Genomic DNA, 18,410 nt, shown 5'->3' on the forward strand with positions numbered 1-18,410 from the left:
TTATTCATAATGATTATTATTTACTCAGTACTTGGTTGAAGCACCTTTGGTAGTGATTACAGCCTTGAGTCTTCTTGGGTGTGACGCTGCAAGCTCAGCACACCTGTATTTGGGGAGTTTCTCCCATTCTTCTCTGCAGATTCTCTCAAGCTCTTTCAGGTTGGAACGGGGAACGTCGCTGCACAGCTATTTTCAGGTCTCTCCAGAGATGTTCGATGGGGTTCAAGTCCAGGCTCTGGCTGGGCCACTCAAGGACCTTCAGAGACTTGTCCCGAAGCCACTCCTGCGTTGTCTTGGCTGTGTGCTTAGGGTCATTGCCCTGTAGGAAGGTGAACCTGAGTGCCAGTCTGAGGTCCTGAGCCCTCTGGAAAAGGTTTTCAGCAAGGATCTCTCTATACTTTGCTCCGTTCATCTTTCCCTCGATCCTGACTAGTCTCCCAGTCCCTGCCACTGAAAAACGTCACCACCATGCTTTACCATAGGGATGGTGCCAGGTTTCCTCCAGACGTGACGCTTGGCATTCAGGCCAAAGAGTTCAATCTTGGTTTCATCAGACGAGAGAATATTGTTTCTCATGATCTGAGAGTATTTTAGATGCCTTTTGGCAAACTCCAAGTGGGCTGTCATGTGCCTTTTACTGAGGAGTGGCTTCCCTCTGGCCACTCTATCACAAAGGCCTGATTGGTGGAGTGCTGCAGAGATGGTTGTTCTTCTGGAAGGTTCTACCACAGAGGAACTGTGGAGCTCTGTCAGAGTAACCATGGGGTTCTTGGTCACCTCCCTGACATTGGCACTTCTCCCCCGATTGCTAGGAAGACTCTTAATGGTTCCAAACTTCTTCCATTTAAGAATTATGGAGGCAACTGTGTTCCTGGAGACTTTCAATGCTAGAGAAATATTTTGGTACCCTTCCCCAGATCTGTGCCTCTACAAAATCCTGTCTCTGAGCTCTACGGACAATTCCTTCGACCAAATGGCTTGGTTTTTGCTCTGACATGCAACTGTGGGACTTTATATAGACAGGTGTGTGCCTTTCCAAATCATGCCCAATAAATTGAATTTACCACAGGTGGACTCCAAACAAGTTGTAGAAACATCTCAAGAATGATCAATGGAAACAGGATGCAACTGAGCTCAATTTCGAGTCTCATAGCAAAGGGCCTGAATACTTATGTAAATTAGGTATGTTTTCATTTTTTTATAAATTTGCAAACATTTCAAAAAAACTGTTTTTGCTTTGTCATTATGGGGTAGTGTGTAGATTGCTGATTTTTTTTAATAGATTTTTTTCATTTTAGATGGCTGTAATGTAATAAAATGTAGAAAAAGTCAAGGGGTCTGAATATTTTCCAAATGCACTGTACAATGTTTATATTTTTGTTCAGTGTAGTTTAATTGGTAAAGAGCTTTGATGTGAATTAAAAAGTGTAAAAACATCTAATAATTAACATGATCCAATCTCGTCCATGCACCTCTACCAAGATCTACGACATCCTGGCTTTTATTGGTAAGCCCGGGATAAGTCGCTACCATGAAACTTAAGAGAGTTGGTTTATAAACACTCCTGAAAAGCCTTGGAATCTCTCTGTGCTTGTGCAGTGATGAAAACCACAAGGGGCCACAGCGACAGACACATTCCAATGACAGAGACATAGAGGGAGTGTGAGCCAAAAGTCTATGTTGTGAGCCATGGGGTTTGTGGGCCAGACAGTTCTCAGAGACATGCTCTTCTTGAGTGACAGATTCTAGGCTTTTTTCAGATGTCTAAGAAGTCTGTCATTTCCTTTCCTTTCCTCAGCTCCTCTCCTTCATTTGACTAATCTGAAAGGACTGACCAACCACTCTAATGGGAAACATCTGCTATATTGCTTTCAACTGTCAAGTCTTTTTCAATCAGTACAGATGAAGGGGAGACAAGGAGAGTATGGATTTTAAAGTAATACAGATAGAGCCTGGCCTAGATTGTTCAAAGGACCAGAGACTAAACACAGGTCGAGAACAGCCATCTGTTACCTCAGCCTGCTTACCTCACCTTACCTGTCATGGGAAAACAACAAATTGGACGTGGTGACCCTGCTGAGGACACATAATGGAGGGCACTTAGGAGAGGATAACTTGTTGGTGCTTTGTGAACGTTCATGCATTAGAAATGAGTGTCAGAAGAACATTTAAGTGAAAGCCTGAACTGAACAGTCTCATACTTCAGAAGGACACTTGTGGGTCTTTATTAAGTTGTATCTATCAGGGCACAAGGTGTGACCCAGATGCAGACATAGGAGGCAGATGGTTGGAGTCCTAGATGTTTATTGATCCAAAAAGGGGTAGGAAAGAGAATGGTCATGGACAGGCAAAAGGTCAAAACCAGTTCAGAGTCCAAGAGGTACAGAGTGGTAGGCGGGCTCGAGGTCAAAACCGGGAGGATTAGCAAAAAGGGAATGAAAATGACAGGCGCATGGGAAAAACATGCCGGTTGACTTGGACATACAAGACGAACTGGCACAGAGAGTCAGGAAACACAGGGATAAATACACTAGAGAAAACAAGCGACACCTGGAGTGGGTAGAGACAATCACAAGGACAGGTGAAACCGATCAGGGTGTGACAGTATCCTTCAGGGAATTGTCTTGTGCTCATTGGCGTCTGCCTATCACTTAACCTGTTCTGGGCAACACTTCAGAAGTGTGTTTGTAGTTCTCCCTAGTCCCAATCATTAGCAGGCAACCAACGCTTGTCTCCTCCTAACATTGGGCAAACACTATCGGACCAATAAAAGGAGCAGAACAGTGCTTATTATGTCAGGGTCTGTTTGACAAATGCCCTGCAAACATTGACACAAATTAAGTTGAGTGTTGGGGTTTTAAAGTGCTATCTTTATCAGTTTAAGTGGTTCCAAGGGCAGATAATGTTTCAGAGAAATAAAAGGGCATGGCACTCAGAGAACAACCAGTCAAACAAACAGAGAAATAGTAGTATGTTCCAAAGTTGAACTTCCTTCCCTTTAAATTGTTCTTGCAACAACCACACTCTGTTCCCCCTATACTAATTTAGCAGTACCGGGCCGCTGCTGCTAAATCGTTGCTGCCACACCAAAAAATATTATCAAAATATTTATTTATTTTGTGTTTGGGGGGAGGTGTAAACTAATAAATACTCTATTTACCTGAAACGGACCGGGAAGCAGGTTACACACGTGCACATCACACACGCACACGCATAATCTATGGGCACAGAGAGCGAGAGCTGGGGCCAGAGCGCTGGTGCACAAGGGGGGAGGCTCTGTGGGAAACAGACTGGAACACAGGCTGATCAGATCAGAGCTTTTAAAGAGGCTCCCAGAACACCACACACAGGGCTTAAACAGAAATACTAACCATACAGATAACACATACACAGGAATACAATGACATTAAATATACAGACTCACAGACACATACACAGGAGAGAGGGGGTGAGTGACCAAACTTTGATCAGAGTCTATAGGGTACTATGTAGGGAATAGGGTGCCATTTGTGACACATTCTAGGAGACCATCAGGGGGTAGAGCTTATTGAGTAAATTCATTAGTTTGCTCTCTGACACTCTTGCTGTACTGGGCTGGCATCGCCCTGGCCTGTTTGTTACAGTGCCTTAATTACACATTTATACACATGCAGGCAGCCAGACACACAAACATGCATGCACACACACACAAATTGGACATAATCAAACAAGTAACTATTATTTGTGTGTAAATGTACCGTAACTGAATATATTTCAAATACCTTTTCCAAAAGCCTGAGTAGTTTATACAGTATACTGTGATGAAGTTGACTTTGTGGGTAGGTCGTTCACCTTATACGACAGATAGACAGGCAGAAACACAAAACATATCACTCCAAGCAGTTGCTCTGTTGTTGCTACATAAACACACCTTTACTTCCAGGAATCCTGGCTATGTCTGTTATTGAAACATGGCCGCGTTTTGCTATGAACATCAAGCAACATGAAAGACTAGGTACATAAAGTGCTAAAATCCAATATGGATTTTAAAAGGCTATTTGGGTATTGCAACGCTGCACTGGGCCTTTCAATCAAACATAAAGGGTAGGTCACCCTAGGAAAGTCTGGGTGAGTCCCAAATGGCACCCTTTTCCCTTTTATAGTACACTACTTTGACCAAATGTAAAGCAATATATAAAGAATAGGGTGCCACTTGGGAAGCAGAGACAGTTCAGCTGGACAGTTTGGCTGGATAGATGTAATTTAAAATGGGAAACAATCTGTTTGATTTAATTGTGATTTGATGTTCCAAACATATTGCTCACAGTATGTCTGCTGCAGAGAGATGACAGAGAGTATGTGTAACTGATTTTTGATCAGTCATGGAAATAAAAGTGCTGAAAACATGTTGGCTACCTATTTAAAAAGAAGATGGAGAACAAGATATAGGATGAAACGTTTTGGCGCAGGTACAGCAAAATATTATTTAGAGTCAACAATATAACATTATCCAAAATATTGCAATATGTAACTGTATAGATTTCCCCCCAATTCATATGCCTACATCTCTGCTTTGCACCAAACGTAGGCCAAAGGATGGCAGATGGCGATATTGAGTGGTTTCATCTTACCGTCCAAAGGGAATGCATACACACGTATCCCCCGTGGACCGTTTTGTACATAAAACCTTTTCCATTCAGGCTGCAAAGGTATTGATTTCCTCCTTAACTCAGTTTAATGCCGAGAAGACGAAAAGAAATGGGGGAAAATAAGTGTACTTTCTTTATGAAACATCATTTTCCACCACCATGCTAAAGTAGCTAATGCCTAGCAATGCTAGTCCCGGATATTTTCCCTGTTTTTTTCTGCCTTCTCACCATTAAATCGAGTTATGGAGGAAATCGACAACTTTGCAGCTTGAATGGAGATTGTTTCATATACAAACAGGTGTTACGCCTTGGTCATTGTATTTTGTGTTTTTGGTATATGTTTGGGTAGGCCAGGGTGTGACATGGGTTTATATGTTGTATTCGTATTGGGGTTTGTATTATTTGGGATTGCGGCTGATTAGGGGTGTGTCTAGTTAGGCTTGGCTGCCTGAGGCGATTCTCAATCAGAGTCAGGTGCTTGTCGTTGTCTCTGATTGAGAACCGTATTTAGACAGCCTGACTTTCGCTGTGTATTTTGTGGGTGTTTGTTCCTGTCTCTGTGTAGTGTTCACCAGATAGGCTGTAATAGGTTTCACGTTCCGTTTGTTGTTTTTCTATTTATTCAGTTATTTCATGTACCGCGATTATCTTCATTAAAGTCATGAGTAACCTACACGCTGCATTTCGGTCTGACTCTCTTCTTACAACAGACGAACGACGTTACAGAAACACCCACCACTCACAGACCGAGCAGCGTGTGAACTGGCAGGATCTAAAGGAGGACGTTATGGACGGTAGAGGCATGGATTATACGACGTGGGAAGAAATCGACAGGTGGCGGCCGACCCAGAGAGAGTGCAGGCGCCCGCCTGGGATTCCCTACAGCAATGCGAAGAGGGCTATAGACGTATGGAGTCGAAAAGGAAAGCACGGCTATACAGAGTGAAAACCGAAAGTAATGGGGGAAAGCGCAGAGAGAGAGTGGCTGAGTCAGGAGTCAGACCTGAGCCTACTCTCCCTGTTAATCGTGAAGAGCAGTTGCAGTGGGAAAGGCTGCACCATTTGGAGATTTGGACATGGGAGGAGGAATTCGACGGAAAAGGACCCTGGGCGCAGCCGGGAGAATATCGCCGTCCCAAGGAGGAAATAGAAGCAGCTAAAGCGGAGAGGCGCAGGTATGAGGAGGCAGCACGGCGACGTGGTTGGAAACCGGAAAGTCACCCCAAAAAATGTATTGGGGGGGGCTAGAAGGGAGAATAGTTATGCCAGGTAGGAGACCTGCGCATACTCCCTGTGCTCACCGTTGGGCTAGAGAGACCGGGCAGGCACCGTGTTATGCTATGGAGTGCACGGTATTTCCAGTGCGGGTGCAGAGCCAGGTGCGGCACATACCAGCTCTTCCTATGGGCCGGGCTAGAGTGGGCATCGAGCCAGGTAAGCTTGGGCAGGCTCGGTGCTCAAGAGCTCCAGTGCGCCTGCACGGTCCGGTCTATCCAGAGCCACTTCTACACACCAGTCCTCCGGTAGCAGCTCCCCGCACCAGGCTTCCTGTGCGTGTCCTCGCGCCAGTACCACCAGTTCCAGCACCATGCACCAGGCCTCCAGTGCGCCTCGCCTGTTCAGCGCAGCCAGAGCCTTTCTCCTCTCCTGCGCTGCCGGAGTCTCCAGTCTGCCCAGCGCCGCCAGTGCTCCCAGTCGGCCCAGCTCCGCCAGTGCTCCCAGTCGGCCCAGCGCCGCCAGTCGGCCCGGCATCGCCAGTCTGCCAGGATCCGCCAGAAGTGCCAGTCTGCCAGGATCCGCCAGAAGTGCCAGTCTGCCAGGATCCGCCAGAAGTGCCAGTCTGCCAAGATCCGCCAGATTGGCCAGACAACCTGAATCATCCAGTTCCACCAGCCAGCCAGGATTTACCAGAGCCTACTACCTGCCTGAGCTTCCTCTCAGTACTGGGCTTCCTCTCAGTACTGGGCTTCCTCTCAGTACTGGGCTTCCTCTCAGTACTGGGCTTCCTCTCAGTACTGGGCTTCCTCTCAGTACCGGGCTTCCTCTCAGTACCGGGCTTCCTCTCAGTACCGGGCTTCCTCTCAGTACCGGGCTTCCTCTCAGTACCAGGCTTCCTCTCAGTACCAGGCTTCCTCTCAGTACCAGGCTTCCCCTCAGTACCAGGCTTCCCCTCAGTACCAGGCTTCCCCTCAGTACCAGGCTTCCCCTCAGTCCCGGGCTGCTTCTGTCCCGAGACGCCCCTCTGTCCAGAGACGCCCCTCTGTCCCGAGACGCCCCTCTGTCCCGAGACGCCCCTCAGTCCCGAGACGCCCCTCAGTCCCGAGACGCCCCTCAGTCCCGAGCTGCCCCTCAGTCCCGAGCTGCCCCTCAGTCCCGAGCTGCCCCTCAGTCCCGAGCTGCCCCTCAGTCCCGAGCTGCCCCTCAGTCCCGAGCTGCCCCTCAGTCCCGAGCTGCCCCTCAGTTCCGAGCTGCCCCTCAGTCCCGAGCTGCCCCTCAGTCCCGAGCTGCCCCTCAGTCCCGAGCTGCCCCTCAGTTATGTGGGGATCAGGGTGAGGACTATTAGGCCATGGTCGGCGGAGAAGGTGGATTATCCCAGGACGCGAAGGGGAGGAACTAGGACATTTATGGAGTGGGGTCCACGTCCCGAGCCAGAACCGCCACCATGGACAGACGCCCACCCGGACCCTCCCTATGCTCTTGAGGTGCGTCCCGGAGTCCGCACCTTAGGGGGGAGGTTCTGTCACGCCTTGGTCATTGTATTTTGTGTTTTTGGTATATGTTTGGGTAGGCCAGGGTGTGACATGGGTTTATATGTTGTATTCGTATTGGGGTTTGTATTATTTGGGATTGCGGCTGATTAGGGGTGTGTCTAGTTAGGCTTGGCTGCCTGAGGCGATTCTCAATCAGAGTCAGGTGCTTGTCGTTGTCTCTGATTGAGAACCGTATTTAGACAGCCTGACTTTCGCTGTGTATTTTGTGGGTGTTTGTTCCTGTCTCTGTGTAGTGTTCACCAGATAGGCTGTAATAGGTTTCACGTTCCGTTTGTTGTTTTTGTATTTATTCAGTTATTTCATGTACCGCGATTATCTTCATTAAAGTCATGAGTAACCTACACGCTGCATTTCGGTCTGACTCTCTTCTTACAACAGACGAACGACGTTACAACAGGTCCACGGGGATACAAGTGTATAGTCAGCTGTATGCATTCCCTTTGGACGGTAAAATGAAACGACTCAATTTTACCTTAGGGCTACACCAAATAGTGCCCTTCGATATTACTAAATTCATGATGATATCAGTACATCTATCTCAATATGCTTTGTTCAATCCTAATTCTCTGCAATATATCCTTATTTTAATCCAAATTGACAAGCATAATTTGTAGCAACAAGGCACACAAAACAAAACCCAAAAGTACAAGAGCACTTGAACAATTGAAAAAAGGGGATAACATTCAGTATTGTTAAGCTATCAGTTCTGACACGGGTAAGGAAACAGATGGGAGAAGCATGTCTCAAACTAACTCATCATCATGGCTGAAACCAATGATGTGAGGTTGCTACTGAGGAAAAGAGGGCGTAGGGAGTGAAAAACCCTTCTGTCAATGTCACAAGCCCTGAGGGAAATACCTCCACCACCTACAGTAGCCGTCATGGTCATGCAGTTTGTTGCTAGTCTGAGCTCAGCCTGTTGGCCCCTCTGGCTGCAAATCCTCTGGTCAATACTGTCATGTTAAACAGATCTGTCCACTAAACAGCAGGGATATCACCATACATCTGACAGACAGTACATGCCTTTAACTACAGTACCAGTCAAACGTTTGGACAGATCTACTTAAAAAATTAAAAACTGGGAATAGATGTTTTGGAAGCAAGACCGTCATCCACACACACACATTATTATACCCCCTTCCCTCTGTTTTCCACAAAGGCCCAGAGAGCTGTTGATACTGTATGGTTTCCCCTCAGCAGCTCTTTGCACATGTGATCATCCAGTGTTAAAGTAGTGCTACAGCAGCCTGGGGGCTCCCAAGTGGCGCAGCGGTCTAAGGCACTGCATCTCAGTGCTAGCGGCATCACTACAAACCCTGGTTTGATTCCAGGCGGTATCACAACCAGCCGTGATTGGGAGTCCCATAGGGTGGAGCACAACTGGCCCAGCGTTGTTAGGGGTAGGAAGTCATTGTAAATAAAAATGAGTTCTTAACTGACTTGCCTAGTTAAATAAAGGTTAAATAAAACAAATATTTAACCAATCCTGCCTATTGTATCGACACACTCAGCACTACAGGAAGTAAATAAACATAGAGAAACAATTGATGCTTGTGTTGCAAACACACAGGCACTAAAACAAACATGTTGCAGCTTCCTGAAATACACACCAATGAACACAAACCCTTCATTTGGGAATGAGGATCTCAGTGGCCAATGCTACTGTATGCTACCAATACAGAACAGAGGCCTACAGATGCCAGAACTAAATGTGATCATCCTGTTATTGCTGCACAGCAGGAAATGCAATCTTGTAGTGTATTTGAGGTTTAAAAGCTTATAAAGTTTGTAATTTCCACTTTAAAATGTCAGATTTTATTTGCCCTAACGAAAAATGTATCAACCCCTATAAACAAATGGCCATTCTTTACAATCCACATTCTCTGTTGCTGCAGGATAATTTTCCTGCTGTAGCAAACTGCCTCAAATTAAGATCCTACATACTGAGAGAGCGAGAGAAAGAGAGAGAGTTTAATAACAGACTTATACATTCAAAATGTCATGCAAATTAGAGGGTGCATTTGAGATTTGAATAAGGCAAGCTAACAAACTGACTCTGCTGCCTACACCTCACATCTCCCACTCAGCCAACACAAACCAAATCAGACACAAACACACACACAGACAGACACACACTGTGATGACAGTGAATGTAATGAGCTGTATCAGACACTCCTCTCCCGGCAGATCAATCATAGGCCATATTGGTAATAAGGCCTAATGAGCAGCAGCACAGTAGTTACGATTTGATGTGGTGTTGTGTGGTGGGTAGGACTAGTAAACAATGCCTGTATATTGGTCAATTATGGACTCATTGATTAATAATCTAGTGCACAGCCTTATATAGCATTATATAGCCAGAAATGTATTTTGCTGTTGTATTGTGGGTAGTATACAACGGACTGTATCAAAGACTCAAAAACGTGATAAATTACTGTTTTGCTGATGAATACCCTGCCCAGCCACTCGGATAATGACTACTGCTTTACTTGTGTTTTCTCACTAACCAAGACATGCAAGTATTGGGTAGCACTGTAGACAAAGCCTGTATCAATGAGACTTGGCATGGTGAATTAAGGAATCACTACTTGCTGACTTCAAATAATGACATCACCCAATAGGCCCATACCACATTATACAAAATATAACCTGTTTTAACACAGTTGCAGCCAACAGTATTTGTCAGTGACAACCTTTTTTAGGCGTCTTCTTTCCATTTACACACAGGTGTTCGGAAACACAGATACTGTAGCTAATTAGCACAGGTAGTCCACTGCTTTCTGTAAACAAGCGTGTAATGTGGAAATATGGCCTTGTGGGAACCCTAAACCTATAAAGTTGTGTTGTAATTATTTTAGTATTATTATTATTTCTTGCTGATATGAAATATACTTTCCTTATGTTTCCAAAACCGTGTTGCAAGCCATGCGTTTTAATGTTTAGAGCAGGGGTGTCAAACTCATTTTGCCCTGAGGTCAACATTCTGGAGGTCTGGATGGACGCACTGAAAATTGGTTATATTTCCTTACTGTCAAAATTTGCTACAAAACTATTTATTTTCAATTCTCCCTGACTGTCTAGCTTTCATTTTGGTGATTATTAGCGAGCTGGACACAGTCAATAAACTATATGAATGTAGGTCCTACACCCCTAGTTTAGAGCAAGCATCAGAGCGCTTAACAAAACCCCCAGCCAGAAGATACGATCATCAATAAGCGCTAAGGTAGTTAGCGTATATGAATGGGCTAGGACATTGACAGAAAATGCATAGGAAGGACACATGATTCCTTTTTTGGGGGTGGGGCTTGCCTGTTTTGCATGTTATTTTGGCATTAATAAGTGTCACGTATCAGTTTGCAAACAATGTAAAAATATATATATAAATATATCACCAAGTTAATAAAGCCACATGTAAGCATGGTTTCCTTTTTGTTTTATTGAGTAAGGCAGCTCCAAAATGCAGGTGTTTCAGCCTAGCTCAGAGCTTTCTGTGGTGGTGGGGCAAGCCAGCTGAAAAATGTTGTGCCGTGATTGGCTCAGTGTTCTGTCACTCATGGGGACACTACGTCACTGCCAAGTCTAAGGGCAGAGCAAATCAATTCTAGCCCCTTGGGTGCTGCCATAGAGTTACATTAGAAGTTCCCATCTAAGAAGGCGTTTTGAACGGTCATCCAACTCCGAATTGTAAATCCAGGCTGTTTTCTAGCTACGACCTAAAGATCAATGACGTCATCATGATTGGATCATGTTTTTTTTCTGAGTTTCCAGTTGTTTTGAAAGCACAATAAATCCAGAGAATGTCAGACTTTGATGACAAATTGCCCACAAAGGACTGCCGCGCCACCTTCCTGTCAAGTGAGCACAGCACAACAAGGTGACTCCAAAAATGAATTGTATGATGCTGCATAAATTATGTAATATGCCAGGGAGTTATGTATACTGTAGCTAAGAAAGTAATACTGTATGTTATGTAGTAATATGTTAGTAGCCCATGTACCTCACCCTAATAATTTGGTCTATTTACCCCTCTTAATTTCACCTACTGTTCTGACATGGTGATGCACATGTAGCCTATAACCTGTTTTAGAGAAATGTAATCATCGAATATTGTAAGAGTTTTCATTGTTTGCTTATATGCCCCTTTTATTTATCCTGCAGTTCTGACTTGGTGTACAGGGAGAACACTGTAAGAACGGACCATGTTCTGAATTCTGTCGCTGTACATTTGAAAAGTGCTAAACACATATTATATTGCCTCTTATCCGCTTGTCGTCCCCTTATGCCATAGCTTGTACACCTCAATTGTCATTAGAAACCACATTTGTTTAAGCAAGTCAGCAACATTAGCTATGTTTTCTTTAAAAGGATATGATGCTAAATTAATTGTTTTGCTGCCAGACAATGCTCCGCTGATAGTCAGGTGTTGGGACTGCTGTTGGGACAGCTTTACGTAGGCCGTCTGTGGGTACCGTTTGTCACCGTTATGTCACCGTGTTGTGTAGTGGCTTTGCTGGCATGCTTCCCACTTATTTTTTGTTGTTGCCCCACCAAGATTTATATGCTAAAATCGCCACCGGGAAGGACAGTGTGCTGCTTTAGCATTCAGAATATTATATTTTACCTTGATGTGCCAAAATTGTGAGTGCACAAATGGCTTTATCTATTGCAATAATCGTAGCTCGTAACATACACATCAATTGAATGTCAAGGCGCTACTACATTGTAATAAATTGTTACAAATTGTCATTGTAACATGACGTTCGTCCGCATGTAAACTTGTCTTGACATTTCAGACAGAGGGAGAATAAAAGTGTGAAGAACAGACTACAGTATAGGCAACATGTACAGTGCATGCGAACATTGGTATACAGTAGGTAGCCTAATGCATGAATCCAGGTTCTTTTGTTCCAAATGCTGCAATAGCCTACACAATTGGCCATACCCTAAGCCCGTACAATAGTAGGAAAGCTATGACAGGCATATGACATTGTGGGGTAAACAAATGTGTCCAATGGTATTTCAAAAAGTTTCACTCACCGAAACAATCACCAGAATAAGCAGTACGCCTGGACCAATATGTTTTGGAGAGCCCTCGAGCACAAGATTGATGTCCCAGCTGGAACCGTCGGTATTGTGACAGTGACACAGCGTTCAATCACTAACATAAAAGCCAAATAACATTGGCTACAACTGAAAATGACTTTATGTCGGACAACCGCTTTTATAAATCCAACATGAAACACGCCCGTATCATTCCAAACACACGCCTTGTCCCCTTTATTGTGCGCTGAAATTTGTCCCATCGTTCACACCCAATGATCTATATATACACCAGTTGAATCTCAGGGGGCGCGGTTTTGAAGCCACCGCGCCCACATCTTGGCACTCCCACACCTTGCAAAGAAATGCATTTATTCAAATATATTTTTTTTTGCCACGATTATTCTATTGTAGATACCATAATTCATACGTTTGAATTACATTAAGTGAGATAAACATAAAACAATGTATGCAAACATTTTCCTTAAAGTATACTTTTTAGAAAGTTAATGTTACTGTCCACACTACAACAACAAAATACTTAAATACATGTCATTTTGTCCTTGAAAAATGTTTTATTGAAATACTGTAGACTTCCATTAATTCCAATAGAGGACTGCTTCTGCTGGGGAGTTTCAATATGGCCGATTGGTGCATCATACTGTCCAATGCATAGCATTAGAGATCCAGGGTTTATGTACATTGTTGTTCACACACTCTCTTCCGCAATTAACCTAACACAACAAGCGTAAAATAAACGCCTGAAACTACACTGAACAAGAATATAAAAGCAACATGTAAAGTGCTGGTCCCATGTTTCATGAACTGAAATACAATATTTTTCATATGCACATAAACTGGTTATTTCTCTCAAATGTTGTGCACAAATTTGTTTATGTCCCTGGTAGTGAGCATGTTATCCTTTGTCAAGATAATCCATCCACCTGAAAGGTGTGGCATATTAAGAAACAGGTGCACCTTGTGCTGGGGACAATAAAAGGCAATTCTAAAATATGCAGTTGTGTTACACAACACAATGCCACAGATGTCTCAAGTTTTGATGGAACATGCAATTGGCATGCTGACTGCAGGAATGTCCACCAGAGCTGTTGCCAGAGAATTGAATGTTAATTTCTCTACCATACTGCCTCCAACGTCGTTTTAGAGAATTTGGCAGTGCATCCAACCAGCCTCACAACTGCAGCCAGGACCTCCACATCAGGGAGGAGTGATTGGCTGGGCTGGCTCCCGAGTCCGTCGACCTACATGTATGACCTCCCAAGCTGCGCCCCTTCCCAGTCATGTGAACTCCATATGTTCAATTGACTGATTTCCTAATATGAACTGTAATTCAGCTAAATCTTTCAAATTGTTGCATGATGCGTTCATGTTTTTGTTCAGCATATATCCCCTACATACTGGTCTTACTGAGTAGGGAAAAAAACGGTTATCTTCGGCACTGTTCAACCAATCCCTTAAATGTGGATTGGTTGACCGGTTAACAAGGGACACTCTTTTCACGCCACTTCGATACGAAGTGATTTTCCTAGCAGATTAGGAGAGCATTTTCGCTAACTATTTTCCTTAACCCCCGTCTCCAAACCTGCTACGTTAATTATCCTAACCTGCTGCATAAATGATCCTAGCCAGTCAGAGCTGCCAACTCTCACGTATTGGCCGTGTGAGACACACGCATTTGAAGCTTTTCTCACGTTCGGCACGTCTCATATATAACGCATTGGAAAGTACTGCTTTTATCTTTCGAATAGTTCCGTTGTAGTCAGTGCGTGAACCTTTCAACTGTGCTCCAAATCGTTTTGAAATCGGAGCATCTGAGCGTGCAATTTAACATCACGAGCGGAACCTCTAGCATTGTCCTGTCTTGCCAGAACAATGTGAACCGTACATTTAAGCATATGATTAGTCTAGTTATGTAAGGGATCAAGGGAATTGGGTGCATGTTTTAAAGAAACGCACCTCAAGATTAGATTAGAGCTGAATTGAGAGATAGAACGTTCTCCGCTAAATTGATTAAACTGTAAAAAGAGCCGCACGGTAGAGTTGTTTTATGTATAACATTTCTCCGGTCCCTGTTATTGCAGAATGCAGCCTTTTGACAGCATGCACTAAAGTCGATTTAATCCACATTTGCCTTAGTCCTCTCGTTTGGTGATTAGCATTTAGGCTGTAAGGCTGTTTTAGCGGGAAAATGGGTAGGGTTAGTTTATTTGTAACTATGTTAATTATTTTGTCAAACAGATTGTGAACAGAAAAGTGTCATTTTGATTCTAGAGAGGGGGACAATTAATAACATAATAATTTGGTTAGGGTGGAGGGGCAGATTGTCATTTTATTTTATATATTTACTTTATTTAGTCTAATCAGTGGAACAATTATCATTCTTAAAAATGGCTAAAATATCAGGTAATTGCTATGCTTGTCAGGAAGAACATTATTGTTATTCCCCACACGTATCTTATTATTCCACTTCATCCCAATATTTCCAGTGTAATCACATATTTGAAATAGGTATGCCTACCTGTGTCTTTGAAAATGTATTATATGCATTATTGCAGCCATTCATGGACAGTAAGTCATACAAATAAGCATTGGATATCAAATACTCCAGGAATCAAATATATTTTTGGACATTTAAGTATTGTGCACATACTAGGCAGAGATGATAGGGGGACTCACAACTCATACACACATTATATTTTCTCTATGTAGAATAAGATTATGGTAAGTATCTTCAACTAGTAGGCATAAAGCACCTGGATATTGATATTCATTAGATTTTTCTTGAAGGTTGGGTGATTTTGAGAAATGATTGGAAACATAGATCTAGTGCAGCCAACCCTCCTGGAGAGCAAGCAGGATTTCCTTCCATCCCTATTTTAAGGAGAGAATTCTCCCAAATTACAAAATACAAGATGTTTGTATCCTTACCTTGAAAGCAGTCTATGGACAAGGATATTGCAATCTATAATTTGGTTACCCACTACCATCAACCATTAATATAAAATGTTCCTGTGCAGCACCTTGGTGTAGTGGTAACACTCCCTGGCATGTGTTGCTTACAACTTTCCACCTGAGAACAGGGATCAATCCCTGCTTCCAACCTTGCCAATGTTTCTAGCATTTGCTTGTCTCCCTATCTCATGTCATTACTGTCTGAATAAAGTATCAAAGCACAATTTAAAAAATATATATATACTAGCATACTTTCAATTTCATCACCCAAAGTCACAAAGTTGTTGAATTTTGAGTGTTCATTTAATGTTCAAAGCATCCTGAATACACCTAATCTGTGGTTTTAATTTCTGTAAATGTAACCCTGGTCATAGGCCTAAGCCATGTCAAAATGCTAGAATTACAGGAAATGAGCTTAAAAACAGTCCAATTTTCCTGTCCCCTTGGGAGTTTCACTTATTAACACCGTGGGTGCATTCGAGCTGATCACTTTTGTCAAGTTGGTGACCATCGTTGGCCTTTAATACTGTGTGGCATTATGGTGTTAAAAATGGTCAGAGCTGAGCCTACCTTTGGCCGCTTTTCATTCCCGTTTTCTGCTGCCAATGACTGGAACGAATTGCAAAAATCACTGAAGCTGGAGATTTATATCTCCCTCTCTAACTTTAAGCATCAGCTGTCAGAGCAGCATGCCGATCACTGTATCTGTAAACAGCCAATCTGTAAATAGCACACCCAACTACCTCATCCCCATATTGTTATTTATCTTCTTGCTCTTTTGCACCCCAGTATCTCTACTTGCACATCATCCTCTCCACATCTATCACTCCAGTGTCAATGCTAAATTGTAATTATTTTGCCTCTATGGCCTACTTATTACCTTACCTCCCTACTCTTCTACATTTGCACACACTGTACATAGATGTTTCTATTGTGTTATTGACTGTACGTTTGTTTATGTATAACTCTGTGTTGTTAATTTTGTGCACTGCTTTGCTTTATCTTGGCCAGGTCGTAGTTGTAAATGAGAACATGTTCCCAACTGGCCTACCTGGTTAAATAAAGGTGAAATAAAAATAAAATAAATGGCGGTGGCAGCATCATGCTGTGGGGATGTTTTTCAGTGGCAGGGACTGGGAGACTAGTCAGGATCGAGGGAAAGATAATCGGATCAAAGTACAGAGAGATCCTTGATGAAAACCTGCTCCAGAGCACGCAGGCCCTCAGACTGGGGCGAAGGTTCACCTTCCAACAGGGCAACGACCCTAAGCACACAGTCAAGACAACACATGGGTGGCTTCAGGACAAGTCTCTGAATGTCCTTGAGTGGCCCTGCCAGAGCCCGAACTTGAACCCCATCAAACTTATCTGGAGAGACCTGAAAGTAGTTGTGCAGCAACGCTCCCCATCCAACCTGACATATCTTGAGAGGATCTGCAGAGAAGAATGGGAGAAACTCCCAAAATACAGGTGTGCCAACCTTGTAGCGTGAACATTTCTAAAATCCAGTTTTTGCTTTGTCATTATGGGGTATTGTGTGTATATTGATGAGGGGGAAAAACAATTTAATCATTTTTAGAATAAGGCTGTACCTTATCTAAATTATCTAGAACCTGAGGTATCAACTATTATGCTGCAAGGATTCTCTTAGAATGGCGGGGAGCTATGTATTTCAGAACCACACTGTACGTTCCATGTGTGGAACCTAACCTCTTGGTTTAAACTGAGCTTTTTTGTTTAATTTCTGTTTGTAAGTTTGTTTAAAATGTATGTATTGAGAGACTCAATGATGGTGATGGGGTGAGAGAGGCACAGAGCGGGAAGAGAAATGGTGTACGTATGTATGGGTGTGTATAGGTGGGTGTGTGCGTGCGTGTGTGTATGCATAGGTGTGTGTATATGCATGGGTATATGTATATGTGTGTATGTATGTGTATGTATGTATGTATGTGTATATATATGCACGTAGATATGGGTAAGTGGGGGCTGTTTTTCTTTTTGTTCTGTGTGCTTTGTCTCTGTATCTCTTAATATGGGTGAAAATTGTGAAATTTCAATAAAAATACTGCTACAAAGAATAAGGCTGTAACATAAAATGTGTAAAAAGTCAAGGGGTCTGAATACTTTCAGAATGCCCTGTATAAAACAAGGAAAGGAAGATACAGTGTAAGTACAAACATGTTTTCTAAACCACAATACAACATTTGAACATTTACTGTAAGTTGCCACGTGTGATAGCAGCATCCTGGAATGAAACTCAAGCAGCTGGTGTGAGGAAGTAGTCAGCAACCCTGTCTGCCTACATGTTTCTTGGGTCTAGGAAGTTTGTTTTCACTTGTACCACCTGTCTCCATTCTCCTGGACAGAGGTCCCCAGTGGGTGTGGCGTGGGTTTACCGTGTTGATGACTCTGTGTTGTTAGTCTCTGTAGTGCAAAGATAGTTGTGGAGGACCACACAGCCCTTAACAATCCTCTCAGCTTTTCTGGGGCAAATTCAAAAGGCACGTCCCAGGATCCTCCATCTTACAGCAAGGATCCCAAAGCAGTTCTTGGAAATTATTCTGGCTCTTGAGTAACCGTAGTTCTTGGCAACATCAAGACTAGAAGAACATTTTAATAAAAACAAGCGTATCTATTAGTATTGAACAGGAACACGAAGGCTATCAAATGTGTTTTGCAACAACTGTGTAGCCTATGCTTTGGACATGTCCCCCATCCAGAACGCCAGATCACTTTTATGTGAGGCGTAAAATCACATTGTCTGTATTGGTATAATTTTCACAGTAAGGGCTTCGAGCGTCTGCTAAATGACTTAAATGTAAATGTAATGTAAAATTTTAACAAACCTAATACAGTGTCAAGAAAAAGTATGTGAACCCTTTTGGAAATACCTGGATTTCTGCATAAATTGGTCATAAAATGTGATCTGATCTTTGTCTAAGTCACAACAGTAGACAAAACACAGTCTGCTTAAACTAATAACACACAAACAATGACA

The 18,410-nt window shown here is 43.2% G+C and overlaps 1 protein-coding gene across 2 annotated transcripts in view; it reads right to left on the reverse strand.

Moving 5' to 3' along the window:
* LOC124000464 (calcium/calmodulin-dependent protein kinase kinase 1-like) overlaps positions 1-12,691 on the reverse strand; it is a 124,882-nt gene extending 112,191 nt beyond the window's left edge. For both annotated transcript variants that reach the window (XM_046306826.1, XM_046306824.1), the window contains exon 1: positions 12,437-12,691. The gene's annotated coding sequence lies outside the window, so the exon portion shown is untranslated. The remainder of the gene's footprint in view (positions 1-12,436) is intronic.
* Between the last annotated feature and the right edge of the window lie 5,719 nt (positions 12,692-18,410).

The sequence above is a fragment of the Oncorhynchus gorbuscha genome, linkage group LG16 (assembly GCF_021184085.1).
Source record: "Oncorhynchus gorbuscha isolate QuinsamMale2020 ecotype Even-year linkage group LG16, OgorEven_v1.0, whole genome shotgun sequence".
NCBI lineage: Eukaryota > Metazoa > Chordata > Actinopteri > Salmoniformes > Salmonidae > Oncorhynchus > Oncorhynchus gorbuscha.